Here is a 21,555-nt window from a genome sequence, read left to right as displayed (position 1 = left end):
ATCCGGAGACGATAACAGAGTTGTCATAGCAACAAAAATTTGAATCAAACTGTTAATGAAATTCATATTTTATCATCCAACCTATTATGAACAAAGAATAAATATGAGACGACAGGTCGAAGTTAAACAAACTTTCGAAATGTGAAATGAAAAGACGTAAATCTTATGTTAATCTCTTGCTTTGAACAAAATTAATATTAATTAGTAAAGAATATCGTAGTAGTCATCTTAAACCAGCAGGATGTTTCAGAAGATAATAGCGGCGTCCTCCACAAAGCCAACGCAGCACCTTTCATAAGAATGTTTATATGTATCATGGTGGTGACCTTATTGACACATGAGAGACCCGTTAAGATTAAAGTCAACAGGGAAAATCCCAGCGACAATTTGACATTCAAACAATTTTTCATGATCAGAGGATAAGAAAAATCTTCGTTTCTGATTTAAGTTACTTAACAAGATACATCACTTTTCATTATTTACTTTTCAGTAGAATGACGTTACGGGTGAAACTCGTTACCCCTAAAATAAGTAAAAAATTTACGTTTTGTAACTTAAGTGAAATTCGAGGGAATAGATTGATAGGATAGGTCATGAAAATCTGAATAGAAACATGTATCATAACAAGTCTTGTACTCGAACAGAGAAAAAGATATGGCCATTTCAAGTTTGAATTCATTTGAAATCTGTTACGTTTGAAATCTTGTTAGAATTTCCCAAAAAACCACAAATTTCGAAAAATCTTGAACAGAAACACTTTGAAAGTTAGTTATAGTTGTCTACCAAACATTTCAAGAATAATTTCTTCACATAATAAGAAAGTGCTTTCAAACAATCAAAATCCAACATCTAACGACCCAGCGTGTAACTGTCGTAAGAATAATATCTGTCCACTTCAAGGAAATTGCCTTGAAAAAACGTCATCTACCAATGTCACATCAAATCAACTATCAACGACCCAGGCAAATTTTACATTGGTCTCACTGGCAACACGTTCAAGGATCGTTGGAACACACACAAATACACACTGAGACACGAAGATGCTACAAGCCACACCAAGCTCACAAACCACTATTGGGATTTGAAAAGATCAGGCGTCACTGACCCAATTCTCTCCTGGGAAATTATTGATCAAGCTGCATCATACAAAAATGGAACAAAAACGTGCAACCTTTGTTTGGCAGAAAAATTCGACATTATCACTTCCAAACGCAAACTAGTGAACAAAAAAACTGAATTAGTATCTAAATGCAGGCATACAAACAGATTCATTCTAAAGAACTATAAATCAGTCCCTCCGGACAAATAGCTTTTATTTGCACTTTTTCAGCTTTTTAATCATGTACATTATGTAATCACTATTCTATTATGTTTTATATTTTAGCGCTTTATTTAGATATTCCCTTATGGGACTAGGTATTTCGATTTCCACAAGTAGAATTTGTTCGTAGAAAAATTTTTTAACCACATCTGATGATCACCTTGTGCGTGAAACACAGTGTAATGTTTGTTTTTAATTTTTGAAGAGAAATATATGAACTGATTTAGCTTTACTTGTTATTGAGCACTATCTTCTTCACCGTTCTTCATGATTTGAAATCTGTTACGTTTTAGAAAAAATTTGACATCAACATCAATTGTACTCTATCTGACAGAATTTTGAGTTTCAAAAGCCTGTAACTCTCTATCTAATTTTTAGTACACTTTTCTTACAAACAAACAATTTAAAACAAAAATACAAAGAGAGAAGCTAAGGTCGACTCTGTAACGACAAGACATAACAAATAATGCTATGAAGAGTAATCATTTCAAAAATTTTTCTACAACTCTGTTTATTTTAATCTGACATAATTAACCACTAATGACAGGAGGAAGTAACGTTACATCAGTATATCAGGGACATTAACAACAACTCCTTACTTTAAAAGTTTGTCACACTCATATTTCTGATGATACATACTTTAATCAATTAAAATATTCTCCAAACATGAATAATTTAAAAATAAACGAATGAAAACATTCCGAATGAGTTTATTTTATTATTCAAGTTTTAACCATATTCTGTTCTATTTGTTTTCAATCGGCCCTCTTTACCCTCAATCTGTCCCAAGAAACCTATATATCGAAAACCTAGGACAAAGATTAAAACAACGTCTAGTCTGTCCATGTCTTCTGACGACTTTTTTTTTCTTTTTTTTCTCTTTATAATATAGGTAACACGGTACACTAACGAACAAATAAGACGAAATACTACTGACAAAAAATAATAGCCTTATCCCCCCGCTAGGCACCATAAGGGATATCGCCAGAGGTACAAGGCTATATGAAAGAAAAAAAGTTTTGTTTATAAAATTAATATAAAAAAAAACACATTAAGAATAGATAAAAAAGGTGAGCTATGATTGTTTGAGATTAAAACAGTTTAAAATAGTGCCCCACTGAACCTACCGGTTTCATGCATAAAAGTAACCAAAGAACAAAGAATTGCTTGGTTTAGAAGTGAAGTTAGGCTTTCATCACCATATAATAAAAGCCGAAAAAATTTAGAGGGTTTAAGTGGGAAAAAATTTATGTCTAAGGTATGAAGCTTGTCGAATAGAGATTGTCTTTAATGGGAATATATAGAGCAATGCAAGATAAAGTGTTGTGAATTTTCCACAGAGTTTGTCCGACAACCACAGAAAGGGTCTAAAGTATCACGAAAACCGTGCCTAAACTTGTGCTCATTGAGATGACTGAATCCAATACGAAGCCTATTGAGAAGGACAACACCTTGATTATCAGGGACATCAAAAACATGACACTGGTTCGGTCTCAAGAATTTATAAATAGCTTTCTTAAAGGTTTTAATGGAAGGTAGATTTCTTATATCATCGTCCAGGATATTCCACTGAGATATGCAGTAGGGAAAGAAAGTGTTTCGAAAACGTTCAGTCCGTATATTAAGAGGATAAATAGGAATTCTTGTTCTCAGAGCTATGGGCGCTGTAAGCCTTGCTGGCAGGTAGTTACGCAAATAAGATGGAGTTAAGTTGTTTATAATTTTATAGAAGAACACCATTCTTCTTGCAAAACGCCTGTCAGCAAGGCTTTCAAGACCAAGCTCAGAGTATATTTTATCCTGAGACGTTCCACAAAAACAGCCTGTGATGGCTAAACAGGCATTGTATTGAATGGTTTCCAGCTTCTGCACAAAAGAGGCATTACCTGAACGGTCATATACGATCTCACCGTAGTCAAGATGAGGTCTAATGAAAGATCTATAAATAGTCGAACGTGCGCAACGCACTGGGCTCAACTTCAGTGGCTTCAAATCATTCATAGGCCCAATTGTAGACCCCCAGATATTCACCCAATGAACAAGTGTGCCAAATCTCAACCAAATCCGATCATTTTGGAGGCCTGTAGACTGCTCCAAAGCTTTAGCCTCGTTTGACAAAAAAACTCGTTCCCAGGCCCCAAAAACCAAAATTTTTGAAAAAACCAAAAAGCACCCCCAGATATTCACCCAAGGAACAAGTGTGCAAAATTTCAGCCAAATCGAACAATTTTTAAAGTCTCCAGGCTGCCCCAAAGTTTTAGCCTCGTTTTGGCGAAAAACTCTTGCCCAGGCCCCAAAAATCAAAATTTTCAAAAAATGAAAAAAACACCCCCAGATATTCACCCAAGGAACAAGTGTGCAAAATTTCAGCCAAATCGAATAATTTTTGAAGTCTCCAGGCTGCCCCAAAGTTTTAGCCTCGTTTTGGCGAAAAACTCGTCCCCAGGCCCCAAAAATCAAAATTTTTGAAAAATGAAAAAAACACCCCCAGATAATCCTCCAAGGAACAAGTGTGCCAAATTTCAGCCAAATCGAACAATTTTTGAAGTCTCCAGGCTGCCCCAAAGTTCTGGGACTTACACACACACACACAGACACACACAGACACACATTCTCAGATTCTAGCTCAACTGAAGTTGAGAATAGTTAGCAGAGATTTCCTAGGTACATGTTTGCGAAGTCTGTTAATGAGGCCAATAACTTTATTGGCCTTTTTGATCTTCTCATCAAGATGGCGATTAAAAGAAAGTTTTGAATCCAGGATAAGACCAAGATGTTTTTGGTGCTCACTGGCATTTATGTCATAGTGTGGTCGTGTTACAAAAATACAGGCTGTTTGTAGGAAAAGAATAAGATCCAGCTGAAACTTTCTCCAGACCTTCTCTATAGGATGGTTATGCCTCAGGAAAAATTCCCCTAAAATCCCACTGGTGGAACATCCTTTTTTTGGGACATTTCTTTTTTCCCCAGGCAAAATCCTAAGGGCGAAATTTTTTGAAAATTTCAAACTCATTTTTAGACATTATCAAGTATACCATTCGAAAGCTCTCGAAAAGTTATATAGAAGACTTTTAAACGGGTATAGCCGATTTCCTTAGCTAACTCGAGATATTTCATGCGCAAGTTCCACTTTTCGCCACATTTTGGTTATTTTGGTCTAAAATTGACCATATATAGCATCTTCTGCGTGAATTATCTTGACTTAGGTAATGAAATCGGCTATACCCGTTTAAAAGTCTTCTATATAGTTTTTCGAGAGCTTTCGAATGGTATACTTGATAATGTCTGAAAATGAGTTTGAAATTTTCAAAAAAATTTGCCCTTAGGGTTTTGCCTGGGGAAAAAAGAAATGTCCCAAAAAAAGGATGTTCCACCAGTGGGATTTTAGGGGAATTTTTCCTGAGGCATAACCATCCTATAGAGAAGGTCTGGAGAAAATTTCAGCTGGATCTTATTTTTTTCCCTTAAATTATGCTAGACAACCCCACTATCATTGTTATTGAAAGAGATCACAGGAGCATTAGCACGGTTGAATCTACAACTGAAATAGACTTCTACAGCTTGTTTTGTTGGGTCAGGGTTAAAAGACATCTTCCATTGACGAGCCCACTCACTTATCCTGGCAAGATCTCTATTCAGTGCCTCAAGACTCTAAAGTTGATCCAAGACTAGGGAAAATAATGAGGTATCATCAGCTAAGATTTTAGGCTTGGACTCAAGATTAACTGGGAGATCATTGATGTAAATAAAAAAGAACAAAGGACCTAGAATTGAGCCTTGAGGAACCCTAGCATTAATCTGACGACCGGACGACAGATGAAGATTAGAAAATATATTGTAAATTCTAAAATTATTTCGTAGAGGTCGATAGACCTGTTGTGAAATATAATTCTATGAATAAAATATAAAAGTAAATTTAAATCAAGAAAGAAGCCTGTGCTCTTCCCCATAAATAAGAACCGATTCAGAACAATTTGAGGCTCACCAAATTTAATTCTAATTTTGATTCAAAATAATCGGAAAATTACTAGAGCTATCAAAGCGATTGCATAACTTTATTTTATCCAATGCCTTAGGTTGAAATTTGAATGGCCATATCGTTTCGTTACAAGTTTAATTGTTGTAGTTATACTTTTTAACTTGTTCCATCCAATGATAAAAAAATAATTTTTGTTGAATTCGACTTTTACTTACAGTATGGTGTTACAGTTTTTTTAGCCATAAAAAAGTTTCGCCAGGCCTTATTCGCCCCCCCCCCTCTAAACATTTACGAGTTATTATGAAATTTAAAAAACTTTCATGAAAATTGTTCTTAACATTGGTATCAAAGTGATTAATGTATATAAGCTTTGGTAAAAGTGCGAATCTAAGTGGCTACATTTTGGTTTGAATTCAGCAATGAATAATTGGAACCCATATCAATTCTAATACTTGATTTCATTTTTCAAATAATAGTGTTCTACATGTCAAATTTTAAAAAGGGTGTCTAATTGCATTGGAACATAGTTGGGTTAGTTTTCATCGTAACTTCGTGTTAAAATGTAAGAATAAATATACTATTTTCGCGGGCAGAAACTTTCGACTTTTTCGCGATTTTGATCCTTTTTCGCGAAAGTTTCTGCCAGGTAAGAAATTATAAACCTGAAAAAACGCGAAAAATAAACTTTTCTACTCAGTTTTGCACTGCTTGCTAAATTTTTGCGTGTTTTATGAGTTTTTGTTAACAAAAAAGGTAAATTTTATTTATATTTTTACATAATTTTAATTTTATGAATTCGTGAAAGTTCTATCTGTGAAATTTCGGCTAAAACCATAATTCGCTAAATTTTCGCTAAATTTCGCGACTTTTCGACTTCGGGAAACTTTCTGCCCTTAAAATATAATCCAAAGCATTGTATTGGATTAAGGAGGAGTCACGCCAGAATAACATTCTAACATTCATGCTATCATGCTATCATTACGTAGGGGGAGTGTTAAAAATGATTGTATTCTCTTGAAACCTTTCAAAAAGTGGCCAAACTATGTAAAATGATGGAATATAAAAAAAGGCGAAAGCACATAAGGTCTCCCCAGGCCCCTCCCCTCCAATGGCGCTCCCAGCCACGAGGCGCTTAAACCTTTTTGCCCAAACAAAGGCATATATAAATGGATGCGCAATTTGAAACTGAACAACTTTTTGCATTACAGAAAATCTTGAAGATTACGCCAATAAGAAACTGTCTATTTTTCAAGGACATCTGACTGTCTGGTATTTTTATCATGTCTTTGGGTATAATTATCCTCTAGCTCACTTTCTGAATTGGTGGATGTAAACTTATCATCTGCAAGGATACACCATCCCCTTAATTGGTACTTCTAGGCATGTTTTACCCCAAGGTGGTATTTGGTCTCCACAAACGTCAAAATGATGTGTGTGGAGAGCCAGCCTGATTTCGAAAATACTTTTCTGTTTGGTTTTATCTTGATGCACTATGCTTAATTATCACAAGAAAAAGTAAATCAAACCAGAAGTCACACTTGAAAAGCACATTATTCATCTACCTTTGGTTTCTCTACTTTTCTCTCTTCACAGGTTATCCTCAATACAGAGAGTTCACACACAGAAGCTTCATAGACCGGCATCCAAGATTTAGAAAAGGCCTTAAAACAGGTTTTCGTAGAGCACCCCTTAAGTCCGGGAGCTGGGGGGGGTAAACTATGACAGTCGTAGAGGCACGTGCAAACATATATCATCATGTAGCACTATGTCTGAAGTTTCCGAATTTACTTGTTTGCTGTCCGAAATTTTCTTGTAGGTGTCTATTTTACGGACCAGAATTCAATAAACCAACCGAGGCTGGAAGGTCAGCCAATAGAGCTTAGCTAGATAGCTTAAGTCGGTTAACAGATGTAAGAGATGTACTGAAACAGAGTAGACTAAAAATGTTGAATACTGTAATGTACAAAAAATGTGAAACATTTGATAACTTGATTTAAAATTATTTAAAACAAGCCTGAGAGCTCCTCCAACTCCCCCCCCCCACGAGAAGATCAAAGTATACTTCTCTTTAGCATTGTAGCACTGTTTCTATGACATCAAACAATTAAGCTATAATAGTTCATTACTATAAAATAAAAGAGAAACATAGTGTAATTAAACTTTTTGTTAATTTCATTCCAGTCAGTTATGATACATTTTTTCTGTTGGATGTAGACAATATCCATATCTGACCAAAGAGTTATCTAGAAATAAATAAGAAAATTGCCAAAACGTCAGAACCAAAATAAAGATATCCATCAAATATACATAGAAACTGTACTTTTTGTTCCAACTCCAATAACACTTTAAACTAACAAGCTACAAACTTTAAGTCACAAAGCGCAAACTCCAGAAAAACACAATTTACATCAAAAGCTTTGCAAAACGTAGTTCATATTTATAACATTTCAACAGGAACTGTATTTTGGTAGACTTGGTCAAATTACAGAAACCATTTGTCAGTTGTCTGCAAGGCCAATGAGGTATGTAAAAACTGACTGCTATTCAGTCAAAGCCAAAATTTGGCAAGGTCAGAAAAACATAATTTGCATCCAGTCTGCGTAAATAAATTTTGTGGTTTAGTACCGTCAAGTTACACAACATGCACAAAACCATCTTGAAGACTTTGCTGGTCACAAATGATAATCGAAAGCAAAACTTAAAATTCATAACTATGCAGGGAAGCTCATTTTTCCCCCGTTTTGCTTTAAACTCCCTTTTGATTGGTCTATGAATTTGGGCGATCGCTTTACCGCCTTGGCGGAATAAACACACGACCATAATAAATAAATTCAACAGGGCAGCGGAGTAGCAATTAATTTCAACTGGGAGTCCTCTCTTCTGTGCTAAGCACTGGCAGTGTTTTTAAAACTTTATAACAATGTTAAATGAAGACCAGATGGATCTGTTTGTTATGACTGTGCAAGTTGTGACAAGAGTGTGCATGTTGTGTAACTTGACGGTATATAATTCATTAAATTCTAGAAACCATTGTTCATAACTTTCTGCAGTCCGCTTTCTGCAAGTCTGATAAGAGAATATGTATAAACTGTTAGCGCCATTCATTCCATTCCATCATTCAGTCAAAACGTGCGCCGAGGTTAGAATAGAAAAGGTTAGAAAAACACAATCTGCGTCCGGAACTGCGTGAAAAATAGTTTGATCAATTTCAACAAGAACTGTATATATTAATATTAATATAATTGATCAAATTCCAAAGACCATTTGTCATAATTTTGCAAGTCCAATAATAGGAGATGTAATGTCATCATCTGGTTACCGTCATCTGACCGACCCTGATTTACGGTCATAAGGTAGAGTTGGAGAGACGGAAAGCTTTTCCGCTGCTTTGCTGGATTTCCACTGACAACCTCTGCACGCTCTGTGTTTATAATTTTTCAAATCGAAATAGCGAGCCGCATGCTAATCGAGAGTAAACTGAAAACCAGTTAACCACGGTTTCTCAATTTTTTAATTCGGATCAGTCCACACGGATTCCCTTTCAACAAGATGTAGCTGCTTCTTAACAGAAAGATATTTTCGACCGACCGACTGAACGACCCCCACTTTTTAAAGTAGAAATGACAGGAACCAAACAATTTTTTGCGATTCGCCTTATCAAACACGTCCAAGTTCAAAAAAGCATGATTGCATCCAGTCTTTATCAAATTTAGACAGTAGCTGTGCTTTTGTAAACTTTATCAAATTCCAATAAAATTATAACACCATCAATCCCCCCTAGAGGCAAACAAGAAAAATATGTTTTTATTGCAAAAACTAATAAAAAGAAGCAATAAAGAGTACCAGAAAATTCAACATAAACAAAAACTTGAGCAAATGGCTTTAAGCTTCAAAAGATGTAGAAAAAGAATCCTCTTGATGAAAATCATGTGTTTGATTTGCCGAGTTAAAAAAATAAATGACAGAAATTGAAGCTTGCAACAGATTTACACTGGAAATACTTTGGTACAACAACACTGACTTATCACATCTGACTTATCGCTTGAGCCGCCATCTTGAAACACCACATTATGATTATGATCTGTAAAAACAACGCACGCTAAAAGTACCCAAAAAGTTAATCCGATCGGAAGAAAGTTTAGAAATCAAAGTGAGATCGGGAAATCGGATTTTTTTTTTGCCGTCTTATGATGGTGGAAGAACTGAATTTAACCTATTTGAATGCTCAGCTTAGGCTGACCAAAAATAGCGAGATTCTTTGACGTCAATTGTGTTTACTAAATTATATCTAACTTCTAAACGGTTTATAGAATTCAAACGAAACTTTGCCAATCTAATTACTGATAAATAGGGCTAACTTTCAATAGCAAAAACATTGCTCTGTCCCTACCAGTTTTTTTCATTTCCTAGTGATTGTGCAAAAGTTTCACCTTTTTTCCACTTCTACAGACAAACGTTTTCAAAAAAACATGTTTTAAACTTAATTTTTTGACGTATTTTTACATCGAATTAATCCTTAGCATATAAGTAAGCGCTGTTGAAAGTTTTGTTTGTGAAACTCAAGATATTCAATTTTAAAGACAACCATGTATAATCAAAAACATAACAAAATGATAAAACTGACGTCGAAAAACGAAAAGTAACAAGCAATATGCTGAATGGACCTACCTGATGATTAAAGTTAGATAGCAATGCGAAAAGAAAAATGAAAAAAATCAGTCAGAAAATATAGCGTTTAGCGAAAATACACAACACAATAAATTCATCATTGATTGTTGATGGGGGGAGAGGGAAGGGTTGTAGGGAAATAATAAATAGGAAGTTCTGGTCGCAAAAATCAGTTTTATTGACAATTGAATCATGCTTGATAATGAGCATTGTTATGAATAATGTTTTTGTGTGAAAGCATAGAAATATAAGTAAACTAAACCGGAAAAATTTTTTTCTCAAAAATACAACTCGGCCATGTTTTGAGCATTGCGAATACGCATCTTTCTGCAAAAAATCAGAAAAAAATAAAAATGAAAATTCGAGAAAATATCAAAAAAACGATTTTTCCGACATATTTCCGGCATTTTCGGCATTTTCGGCCGGAAAATTTTTTTTTTCGAAAATCGGGCTCTGTCACATTTTAGGTATTGTCATATTGCATCAGTGTGCAAAATTTCATAAACAAATATAAAGTACAGCTCGAGAAATTCAAGAAATACTGTCTTTCCGGCGAAAATAGGTTGTTCCGGCGACTTTTAAATTAGTTCCGGCCTCAAAAATCAATTTTATTGAAAATTGAAACATGCTTAATGGTGGGCATTGCTATTAATAATGTTTTTGAATGAAAAAATAACCAATTATATGGAAAAAGTCCAATGAAAATCCAGAAAAACGGCGATTTCCGGCATATTTCCGGCATTTTCGGCCGGAAAATATTTTTCTCAAGAGTCGGACTAGGTCATGTTTTGGGCATTGTTAATACGATTCTTTGAGCAAAAAATCAGAAAAAACTAATGATAAAATCTCGAGAAAATGCAAAAAAACCAGTTTTTCCTGCATATTTCCGGCATTTTCGGCAGGAATTGAATTTTTTTTCGAAAATCGGGCTCTGTCACAATTTAGGTATTGACATTTTGCATCATTGTGCAAAATTTCATGAAAGAATATAAAGTACAGCTCAAGAAATTCAAGAAATACCGTTTTTCCGGCGAAAATCGGCTGTTCCGGCGATTTTTAGAAAGTTCCGGCTTCAAAAATCTATTTTATTGAAAATTGAAACATGCTTGATGGTGGGCATTGCTATTAATAATGTTTTTGAATGAAAAAAACAACCAATATATATGGAAAAAGTCCAATGAAAATCCAGAAAAACGGCGATTTCCGGCATATTTCCGGCATTTCCGGCCGGAAAATTTTTTTTCTCAAAAATCAGCCTCGGCCAAGTTTTGGGCATTGCTAACACGCATTTTTGTGCAAAAAATCAGAAAAAACTAATGATGAAATCTTGAGAAAATGCCAAAAAACCGGATTTTCCGGCATATTTCCGGCATTTTCGGCCGGAAATGATTTTTTTTCGAAAATCGGGCTCCGTCACATTTTGGCCATTGCCATTTTGCATCTTTGTGCAAAAAATCAGAAAAAACTAATGAGCCAATCTCGAGAAAAGCTGGTAACAGACGAACGAACGAACGAACGGACGAACAGACAGAGGTTAATTCATAGGACCTCCACCGGGGCACCCGGAGGTAGGTCCAAAAAATACAGACCTAGACGTCAAAATTGTTCAAAAATTGTTCAACAAACAATATCCAGCTTTCGTTTTTTATATTCTAATATTTGGAGAATTCCAAAACGCCGTACAATGTAATGCATTACTAAACAATTTTCCCCCAAATATGCTTTTGCGCATTAATAAGACAACTTTAGGGAAATTGGGCTATGGATTGAAAGTCTAGTAGTAGGAGATTTCCTAGGGGTAGGAAATCTGCATGAGGTGCAAAAAGACGATGATTCAAGGCCGTGAAGAAGAAGCTTTGTAGAGCTTTGTTAGATTTTCGAAAACTGTTTACAGAACGTTGTAAACACACACGTTTTAGCGTTTTAATATATAGATGCTTAAGGGCTCTGACCAAAGTGAATTTTTAATATTTGCCCCTTATAAAATATGAATTTCTGCCTGATGTAGCGGAAAAAACTTTGACATTTTATACATTTTCTGTTAGGCCAACTATCCGTGAGTCTGAAAATTGAAAAATCGTAATGAAAAAATTTGACGAAGAAGAAAATGAAGACTTTTGCGAAGAAGAGTATTTCAACTTTGAAGAGCTTAGTTTCGGCGAAGAAAAAACATTTTGAAAAGATTTTTGCAGTAGATGGTGTATCTTTTATCGAATTAAAATTTTTTTTCGGAAAATTTTTCTAAAAGCTTATTTGCTTCAAAATCTTGAAAATAGTGCTTTTTGACCAATTTTCCATCCCAATTTTTCATAGAAAAACAACCATAACTTTTGATGCATTAATTTAGAAAATTTTTCCGAAAAATTTTATATAGGTCAAATCTTTGCGGACAGTTTGAAAAAACTTCCAAACAAAAAGGTTAATTACCCATTAAGACTTAGCACTTTTTATAAAAGAAGGTGATGCAACATATTATTAACGTCTTTTTAAAGTTCATAACGTCATTTTTGCAATTAAGTTCTTAATTACTCTTAAGGGATTTGATTAAAAAGCAATTTATAAAGGCGATTCTTTGTTAAAAGTGTTAAAGAACCTAAAATATAACTATTATGTTCAGATACTAAAATCAATTTTCCGACTATAGTCAGAGCCCTTAAGAAAAAAAAAATAAGCTCATATATTTACCGCCATCCATGACGAATTTTTTCAAATTTTCTTGGGCACTTTGTGATTCTGTGTGATTATCTATTTATAAATAGACTGATTTGGCAATATCCAATTAGGAACTATCTTCAACCAAATCTCAAGCAAGCTGCCTGTTCCTTTTTATTATATCATTGAACATAAAGCTTTGTATCATATTTACTGCTACAATCATGAAAAATAAATACTACTACTACTTCCTAACTGACTAATTTTCGCCAATGAAATAAAAGCAAACAAGAAACTATGCGCAGGTCCAAACGGGTACACTTTATAAGCCTTGGAGCTAAGCAAAGTGTTACTAAATCATCCTGTACCTATTGTTTCTGCCATTTCTTAGAAAAGTCACACGGAATCGGTCTATTTCACTGTAAGAACTTATATACCACCGTCTATCCAGAGTTATTTATTCCAGTCTCATAAAGTAGATGCTTATTTTCTGCCATACTTGGTTTACTTTGTAAGAACTAATTTTAAAAAGGAATATACACGTCTATCAACAGTTATTGAAAAGGTAAACTGGTTATCTGGTACTAGATGCAGAAAATCTCATCCGACACTCAAAAGCTCTAAAGATCTGGAAAATTTTCAACAACTGAAAGGTTTAGAGATTACGGAATTTTGCAAGACCCTGTCAAGGGTTTTCCAGAGGGAGACTTGGTAAGAAAGCCCTCGTTTTCGGGGATTGGCTGGTCCAATCGAAATATTCTTAAGTTTAAGCGCAAGGGCAGTTGAACGCGACTGGGGGTACGGCATCAAAGACCGACTATCAATCATCTCCGATGGGAAAATGGCTCTCTCTTTCGAGCTTTAGCCTGGGCGGCCGCCAATCTACTATTGGAGTATCAAATAAGTAAACTCGGCAATAAACAAAAAATAAACGGACATACAAAAGAAATACTTTCCAGTATATATTTGTGAAGCCACAGTGACTTTCAATCTTACACGCTAGAAATCATTTAGCAACCATGCCACCATGCAACCTCATACTCATTTAACAAAAAACTTTCCAGTACACATCTCTTTATTAAAAGTGATTATTCATTAGAGATTATTTTGAAAAACAAATAATATTTCAAAGCATAAAAGAAAAGCACAATGGACAATGCCTGCTAAAAAAATGCTTAAAATCATTCCGCCTTGTTGATTTGCTATATCATTATCATCATTGCTTGACCGCAGTCGAAACAATGGATTCCACTCGCTGGCGCCAGGAGTCGCGGTTGCGCATAGCAGTGCCCAGGTCGCTAAGATCAAGGCCTGTATCCCTGCTCACCACATCTGGAAAGGTAAGTTTTCTCGATCTCTGAGCCACACGTTTAGGTTTCCAAAGCAATAGGAAAGAAATAACCTCAGATGAGGCACGGAAACAATTACCAGCAAATTGAACGCGCTTGGCTTTCAGGAGGAGAGAGATTGGTTTCAAGGAACCGTATATGGTGCGTTTTGTTGGATGGTCACGCCAAGAGAGATTTTTAACCCTTCTCTAAAGTCTGGTATAGGTACCGTCTAGTTACTTTTCAAACTTTTTGGTAAGGGACCAGGTTTCTGAACCATACATAAGAATTGGCTCAATAGTTGACTTGAAAATTTTAACTTTGAGACTAGAGTCGATGAAGGAAGATGACCAAATACTATGCAGCTTATTGCATGCACTCCAAGCTAAACCTTTGCGAATTTTAAAGTCTTTTTCATGAGAAGAGCTATATATTGCTATATATTTTGATAAATGAATTGTAATTTATGCTTGACTGAAAAGTACCATATTAACTTAAACTTGATTAACTCGAACTTAAAGTTGATTAACAAAAGAACTGAATTAAAATCTAAATGTCGCCATAGCAACAGATTTTATTTTAATAGCTTTAAAGCAGTCCCTCCGGAAGATAAAAACTTTTTACATTTTACAACGGCATTTTAAACTTTTTACATTTCACAACAGTCTCTTTTAGCATTTTATTATCTTTTATTATCTCTATATTGAATTTTTATGTTCCCTAACAAAAACAACTTTTTGTACATTTTGTTGAGATTTTTTCGAAGCACCTTAAAGGAAGAAATTTTGGCGGGAATTTAATTTGGCGGATGAAGGACATTTTTGTCCAAAAAAACGCCATTTAAAAAGGAAATATCTGTTTTAAAGCCTGAAATAGCACAAATTTGGGGGGATCAATAGAGCAACTTAAATTTGGCGGGAATTTAATTTGGCGGATGACGAAAAAAATTAAATTTGGTGGGAACTTTATTTGGCAGATTTTGACCAAATCCGCCATTTCCGCCAAATTTTCTTCCCGCCAAAATTTCATCCTTTAAGGTAGTTTTACACTTGACCATAGTTGCCAAGTTTCAAAATTCTGAATGCGGGACAAGGTGTGAGAGTGAAACGAAAATTGAGCTAGACATTTCTAATGGGGTTTTGGAGGCAGAGAGCCCGGCGCCCCCTTAGAAAAATTTTCAACATTGAATTGATGGAAAAATTACAAAACATGTCTAATTTTTCCCCTTTTTATCATTAATCAGCATTAATCAATCTTCTTCCTCGTTATTTGCTGTGATTCTTCATTTTTGTGTGACTTTGAGCGTAATTGTACTGAATATTTTAAAATGCAGGACAAACAGAGGATGCGGTTGTTCAGCGGGACAAAAGGTCAATTTGCGTACATGTCACTTGGTAACTATGCTTGACAATCGCTCAGCGTGAAACCATAGTATAATAAGAAAGCCGCGGCTGAAATGATAACATCTGAATTTCTGTTATTCTATCTCTGTCGTATTTGATGACTATTTGTTGATCAAGAAATCAGTAATGTAGCATCTTTAATGGTAAATTTTATTGGTTTGTCGTCAATACTTACTTCTCAGTGTGTTTTAGACATTAATGATAATACACTTTAAATTATAAAATCATTGTAAAGGAAAAATCAACACTAAGAAATTTAAACAAGCACAAAATGGCTGGACTGAAAGAACTCAAAATTTATCATTTAAACTGACAGGAAAGTTGTCATCTTGAATATAGTTCCTTATAATTTCAATTTTAGCAAAAAACTATTGTTTCCACAAAATACCCCTAAAATATGTCCAAAATTAGTTTAAGTGTTCTATTGGGTACAGATTCAAAGATATCTAGCAACAAAGAAACTTTTTGTGAAGGAAAATAAGAGAAAAATTTCAAAAACTATCTACCAATACTAAACTGAGCATCTTGATGTTCTTATAAAACTCGGAGACAGAGATGGAACAGCAATTAACTGAAAAGACAATGCGGTACATATTCCAGCCGCGGCTTTCTTATACTATGGTGAAACATACAGTAGTGTATATTTTTTACTTTTCCAAATAAAATTATGAAATTAAATGAATACTATAATAGTTATTGTATGCGAATAAGTCACATCAGCATAAAAATAACCTAGGGTCGTGGCAAAAATACCTTGCAACCAACTGTGCCCTTCAAAAGAGTTTCTTAATTATTATTTTCCTCGAGTTCATAAAAGATCTAATCACTCATTATTCAACCAACGAATTTTGCATGCTAGCATTGCCTCGATAGTATATATAGTATATTTTGAAATTGCTTTGATACTGAAAAACTTTGCACCCAGCTGAGTAAAATCATATGATTAGTCTAATAAAAACATACCACAGTCTAAAGCTCCAAAAAAAATTTTAAACAATAAATTTCCTCTAGAGGATGGTTGCAAACGATAGCCCTAGCCCGATAGCATAAATATGGTATAATATCAGGGGTGGTCAAAGCAGATGTTTGTAAAAATGAGCTTGAATGCTAAGCAACCCCAGCCCTGACCTGAAAATTGGAGTTGCTTATTAAAAAATGAGTAGTTTGAGTTCATGCAAAATCTACGCTGACTTGCTAATGCTTAAGCTAATGCTTTATAAGAAACATTAGGCCTTTTCTTACAAGATAATTCTACTTCTCCATATCTTTGCAACAAGCAAAGTATTGCAATCTATCCAAAGTCTTTCACTGTACAATCATGGTCGAAATATTTGAGACAAAAGGGAAATTCCCAGCAAAATTTGAAAACCACAAATATTTTTGAAGCTCTCTAATGTTGGAAGGGTAGAGTTTTAACATGAGACTTAGGGACATAATTAAAAACTGACGAAATTTCAAATTAGCTGGCAGTAAATTTTCAGTTGCTTATTACTTTTGATAGATTTCGAATTAGATAGCGATTTTATACGTTTTAAATCAATAAAGATGGAGAATGGGCTTAGCCCCTAAGGTCACAAGATCTAATGATCTGCGACTTGTTTCTTTGGGGCCAAGCAATTTGGAATGTCAAAGTTAATCAAAAACCTCAAATAGTAAATGCACCGAAAGCAGCTATTGCGAAGGCTTGTAACAACTAGCCTAGTAAAAACAAAAAATTACTAAATAAGAAAGATCTAACGGCAATAAAAAAGAATACCTGAACATAATAAGCAAAAAATTTTCCGATCAGCAGATCTTTTCTTAATTTGGAAATAAAAAAACTAACTTTAACTTTCACCAAAATACCAAAAGTTTTTTTCGGAAGACATTGCAGTTTTTTCATTTTTCCAAATTGAAAACTTCTGCTTTTGGAAGCTTTTGTGAGTTAATTAATTCAACGTGCATGAAAGTTCATTTTGAATAAAATCATTTAGCTTGAAGACTGCAGAGAATTTCACACTGATAATTTTCAAAAAACCGTACCAAGACGAAAAAAAACCGTACCAAGACGGAAAAAAACCGTACCTTGCAAGATTTTTGAATGGACAAATAGAGAAAAGGTCAAATTTTTATGGATGACTTTGAAGTAGCCTTATAATTGTTTTCAAATATGTATAGAAAAGTGAAAAAGAAATTGGCTAATAGTGAGTAAAATTCACGAAATTGACATCACAACTTCAAAACGCTTCCAGATATATGGATGTCCGAAAAAGCTTCTATAGGCAATTACTTTTTTTTTTGCTGGTTTACGGACATCACCATATGCGGAAAAGTTTTAGGCAAGAGGATGGAAAAAAATAAACATATAACATATTTTTTTTTTGTTTCTTTTTCAAAATCTGAAAGGAAATAATAAAAAAAAATTTTATGAAATTTCCTAAGTATTGATTTTTGGAATTTAAAGACAAAAGAATTAAGTGCGAGCTTAGGTATATGTTGTAGAGTCTATATGGATAAAAAACACTAAATTGACCAAATTTGATGTTTTATACCAAATTCATATCAAAATTCATTGCTTTTTCTGATTCTGATGTTCAAATTGAATTAAAAGCTTTACATCCTACAGAACACTAACTAAAACTTAGATTTTGAGATTTACAAGGCAAATCAATGCAGCGTTCTCCCTTCAGGAACACAGTGTACAACCGACTAATTTTTTGGATGTTTTAAGCCTTCGTATGTTGTTTAGACCTAAGCATCAGAAGGAACTTCAAATTTTGACATGAATTCATGTATAAAACACCAAATTTGGTCAACTAGTTCCGTTATTACAGGATTTTTAGGTTTTGCCTGGATAGGCTTATGATGACGTCATCACAAAACTTTTGATAGGAAGATTTTCAAGGCATGTTTTATACCTTGATTCTTATCAGGATTTTATAATCTTTCCGCTGAAACCATCTGATGACGTCATCTGGCAGGTAGCCAGGTGGCAAAATTTGGTATTACTGTTTAAAATTAAGTTTTAGACCCTCTAAGGATCACCTGTGCCAAATTCCATGCATTTATCACCATCTGGAGTATTTTCGTGCTAACAGACCTCACTTTCTAGTCTCATTGAAGATGAAGAAGTAGAAAGATAAAAAAATGAGGGTGGTTAATTTTGTTTAAATACATGTTTGATACATTTGCAGAATTCCTAAACATAACATAAGCATATGTCGTCCCTCACATGACTTAAGGTTTAATCTCAAAATTAATACCTTATGAAATTTAGAGTTTTACTGTGGTGGTCATCTTTGAGATTGAGATTGCCCTTTTTTCATGTAGAGGAATAGTCGATGTTTTCATATGACAAAAAGGCCAGTCTCAAAGGCAGAACAGGATTGCAAGATTTCCAATTTTCCAAGACACTTATTTTGAGATTGAACCTTTAGTCATGCGAGGGACGATGTGTCAGCCTGAAATAATTTTCCAGTTGTCATTTTTATCTGTTTAAAAAGGTTTGGTAGAGGTTAAGTAAAAAAAAAAGACTTTCCACGGTTTCCTACATTCCACTGCTCCCAATATCTCAACAAATTTCTAATGGCTCGAGGTGAATCATAAGCATGATTCATAAGCATATAATAAGCATACCTATGCCTGGATGCTTTGAGAACTTAAGCATATATAATACTGTGAGATTGGGTAACTTGCATCAGTGGAGGCTAACATGCATAGCCCTCAAATGAAAGACCTGGCTGGTCATTAAAATACAAAGTTAAATCAAAACGAAAATGGTAGAGTAGAGCTGCGAGCAGAGCTGCGTAGTTGTATTTTAATGACCAGCCAAGTCATTCATTTGAGGGCTATGCATGTTAGCCTCCACTGATGCAAGCATAGTGTGCAAGGGGGTGGATACTAAAATCTAGGATATCATGATGTTTAGTGATGTGGTGGTATACCCAAAACACTTTAAATTCTTTTAGTACCATTGGGTGGTATCCAGACTAAAATTTCAGAATTTTTTTAGTAGATTGGTACTAAAATTAGTAATTTTAATAATCTTTTTATGATTTTTTCAGAATTTTTGCAATTTTTCAAAAAATAAAAATATTCTCATTATAAGAAAATTTCCCAAGTTCAATTATGTTTGCATTCGGTCAAATATCTTTAATGTTTGCTCAATTCAGAAGCAGCATTGTTTAATAGATTTTTGAGGAAAATCTAGATATCATCTTGCACAAAATCAGCACTCGCAGGGAAAATGGTTCTGAGAAGACAAAATTTGTCTCGAAAAATACCAAAATTGGGTGGTCTTTGTGTCCTAGTAATGTCTTTAAAATATTTAATGCAAGGACTGGCAAGGGGTACTAAAATACCACTTTTCAAAATTAAGGTGGTGGTATACAAAAAATTCTCCAAAATACTTTAGTATGATTCATATTATGACCGAGATTTTAGTACTGATCCCTCCCCCTGAATAAATTACAGTATAATAATAAAAAAGAGAAAAGCTTAGAACAGTAAAAAAATTATTCATAAAATATAACAGAGATAAGAAAAAATTAACCAAAACACCATTAACTCCCACCTAAAGAAATTAACTCCCACCTTAACTTGTTTCTCCCACCTAGAACCTAAAAATTTCCAAATCCCACCTAGAAATTGCCGGCCCAAAACAGCAAACCCCCCCCCACTATTCTGGGGGGGGGTGCACACTATGTGACTGTAAGTTACCAAATCTCACGGTACGAGCCTGACCAAGGGGCATACACCTGCTTATAAAAAGAAAAACATGTATATACCGTGAAGTCGGGTAACTTGCATCAGTGTCAGTGGAGGGAAACTTGCATAGCCATCAAATAACTGACCATGATCAAAGCAGCAAAATTTCAAAACAAATGAACTAAGCAGCTCCGTTTGCAGCTCTACTCTACCATAGACCTTTTTTCAAAGAGGCCACCTTGTTGAATAATTATATGTAGTCAAGCAGAAAAACAATGATAAAACCATGCAAAATCATTACAATAAATATGCATGATACAGTCCAGACGTAATTAATCGAACCAATCGAACGGTATTTTTAATCGAACTTTGTCGAACTTAATCGAACTTTGTTGGCCGATTAATGTTCGACTAAGTTCGGTTGTCGAACTTTAATCGAATACTCACAAATTTCTCAAAATACAAAGTTCGATTAAGTTCGATTACTGAAATCGAACTTAATCCAACTTTTTTTAAAGAGACCTCGACAGTTCCATTAGTTCAATTACATTATTCGAACTTAATCGAACTAATCGTACTTTGTCAAGTTTAATCGAACAAAAATTTGAGAAAACCCGAGCAACTGAAGGCCGCTCCACTTGCGCGTAATTCGATTGCACTTTTTGCCGGCCTTTGCCGGCCTTTGACGACACTTTGAGGAACTTTGAAGCGCCCCCGCTGGTGCAAGCGTGTACCCTCACACCCCCCCTGACCAGTGGGTACCGATCAAACCTCTCGGAACCCCGGCCGGGACCCCCAGGGGCCGTCCACGGTGGTACCCAAATGATGAGGTAATTTTTCCCAATTTTTGCCAATTTTCCAATGCTTGCCGGCTTTTGACGACACTTTGAGGAACTTTGAAGCAACCCAACCAGTTCAGGGGAGTACCTTTACATCCCCCTAACCAGTTGGCACCAATTGAACTCCCGGAAATCCCTGCCGGGACCCCAAAGGCGTTCCACGGTGGTACCCGAAGGAAGTCATTTTTTCAAATTTTGACCGATTTTTGCCAATTTTCAAGCCTTTCCGAGCCTTTTAAAGGCTTCGGAGCACTGATGGAGGGTGCTGGCATTGAGGGAGAGCAAGGCTGAGGGTATCCGAAGGGGTCCGAAGGGATACGGGGGGCTATGGAGGGATGCAGAGGCCTCAATCGGTCCCACGGGGGAATTTTGCTGGTGAGAAAGGGGTGTAACATTCTCAATTGAGGAGGTCGTTTTTGGCTTTTGATGGCACTTTGAGGAACTTTGAAGGACCCCCAACGGTGCAGGCGTGTACTCTCACATCCCCCTGACCAGTGAGCACCGATCCGACCCCCCGGCACACCGGCCGGGACCCCCAGGGGCCGTCTGCAGTGGTACCCAAAGTAGGTCATTTTTTTCCAATTTTGACCAATTGTCAAGCCTTTCCACCTTTCCAAGCCTTTTATAGGCTTCGGATGACTGATGGAGGGTGCTGGCTTTGAGGGAAAGCAAGGCAGAG

The 21,555-nt window shown here is 35.3% G+C and overlaps 1 protein-coding gene across 2 annotated transcripts in view; it reads right to left on the bottom strand.

Annotated features, from left to right (window-relative positions):
- The window catches only part of LOC136799354 (UDP-glucose 4-epimerase-like), a 40,975-nt gene that overhangs the window by 2,377 nt on the left and 17,043 nt on the right, over nt 1–21,555 (bottom strand). The window lies entirely within an intron of this gene.

The sequence above is a fragment of the Clytia hemisphaerica genome, unplaced genomic scaffold (assembly GCF_902728285.1).
Source record: "Clytia hemisphaerica strain Z4C2 unplaced genomic scaffold, Clytia hemisphaerica genome assembly, whole genome shotgun sequence".
Taxonomy (NCBI): Eukaryota; Metazoa; Cnidaria; class Hydrozoa; order Leptothecata; family Clytiidae; genus Clytia; species Clytia hemisphaerica.
This window is presented reverse-complemented; position numbering and strand designations above follow the sequence as displayed.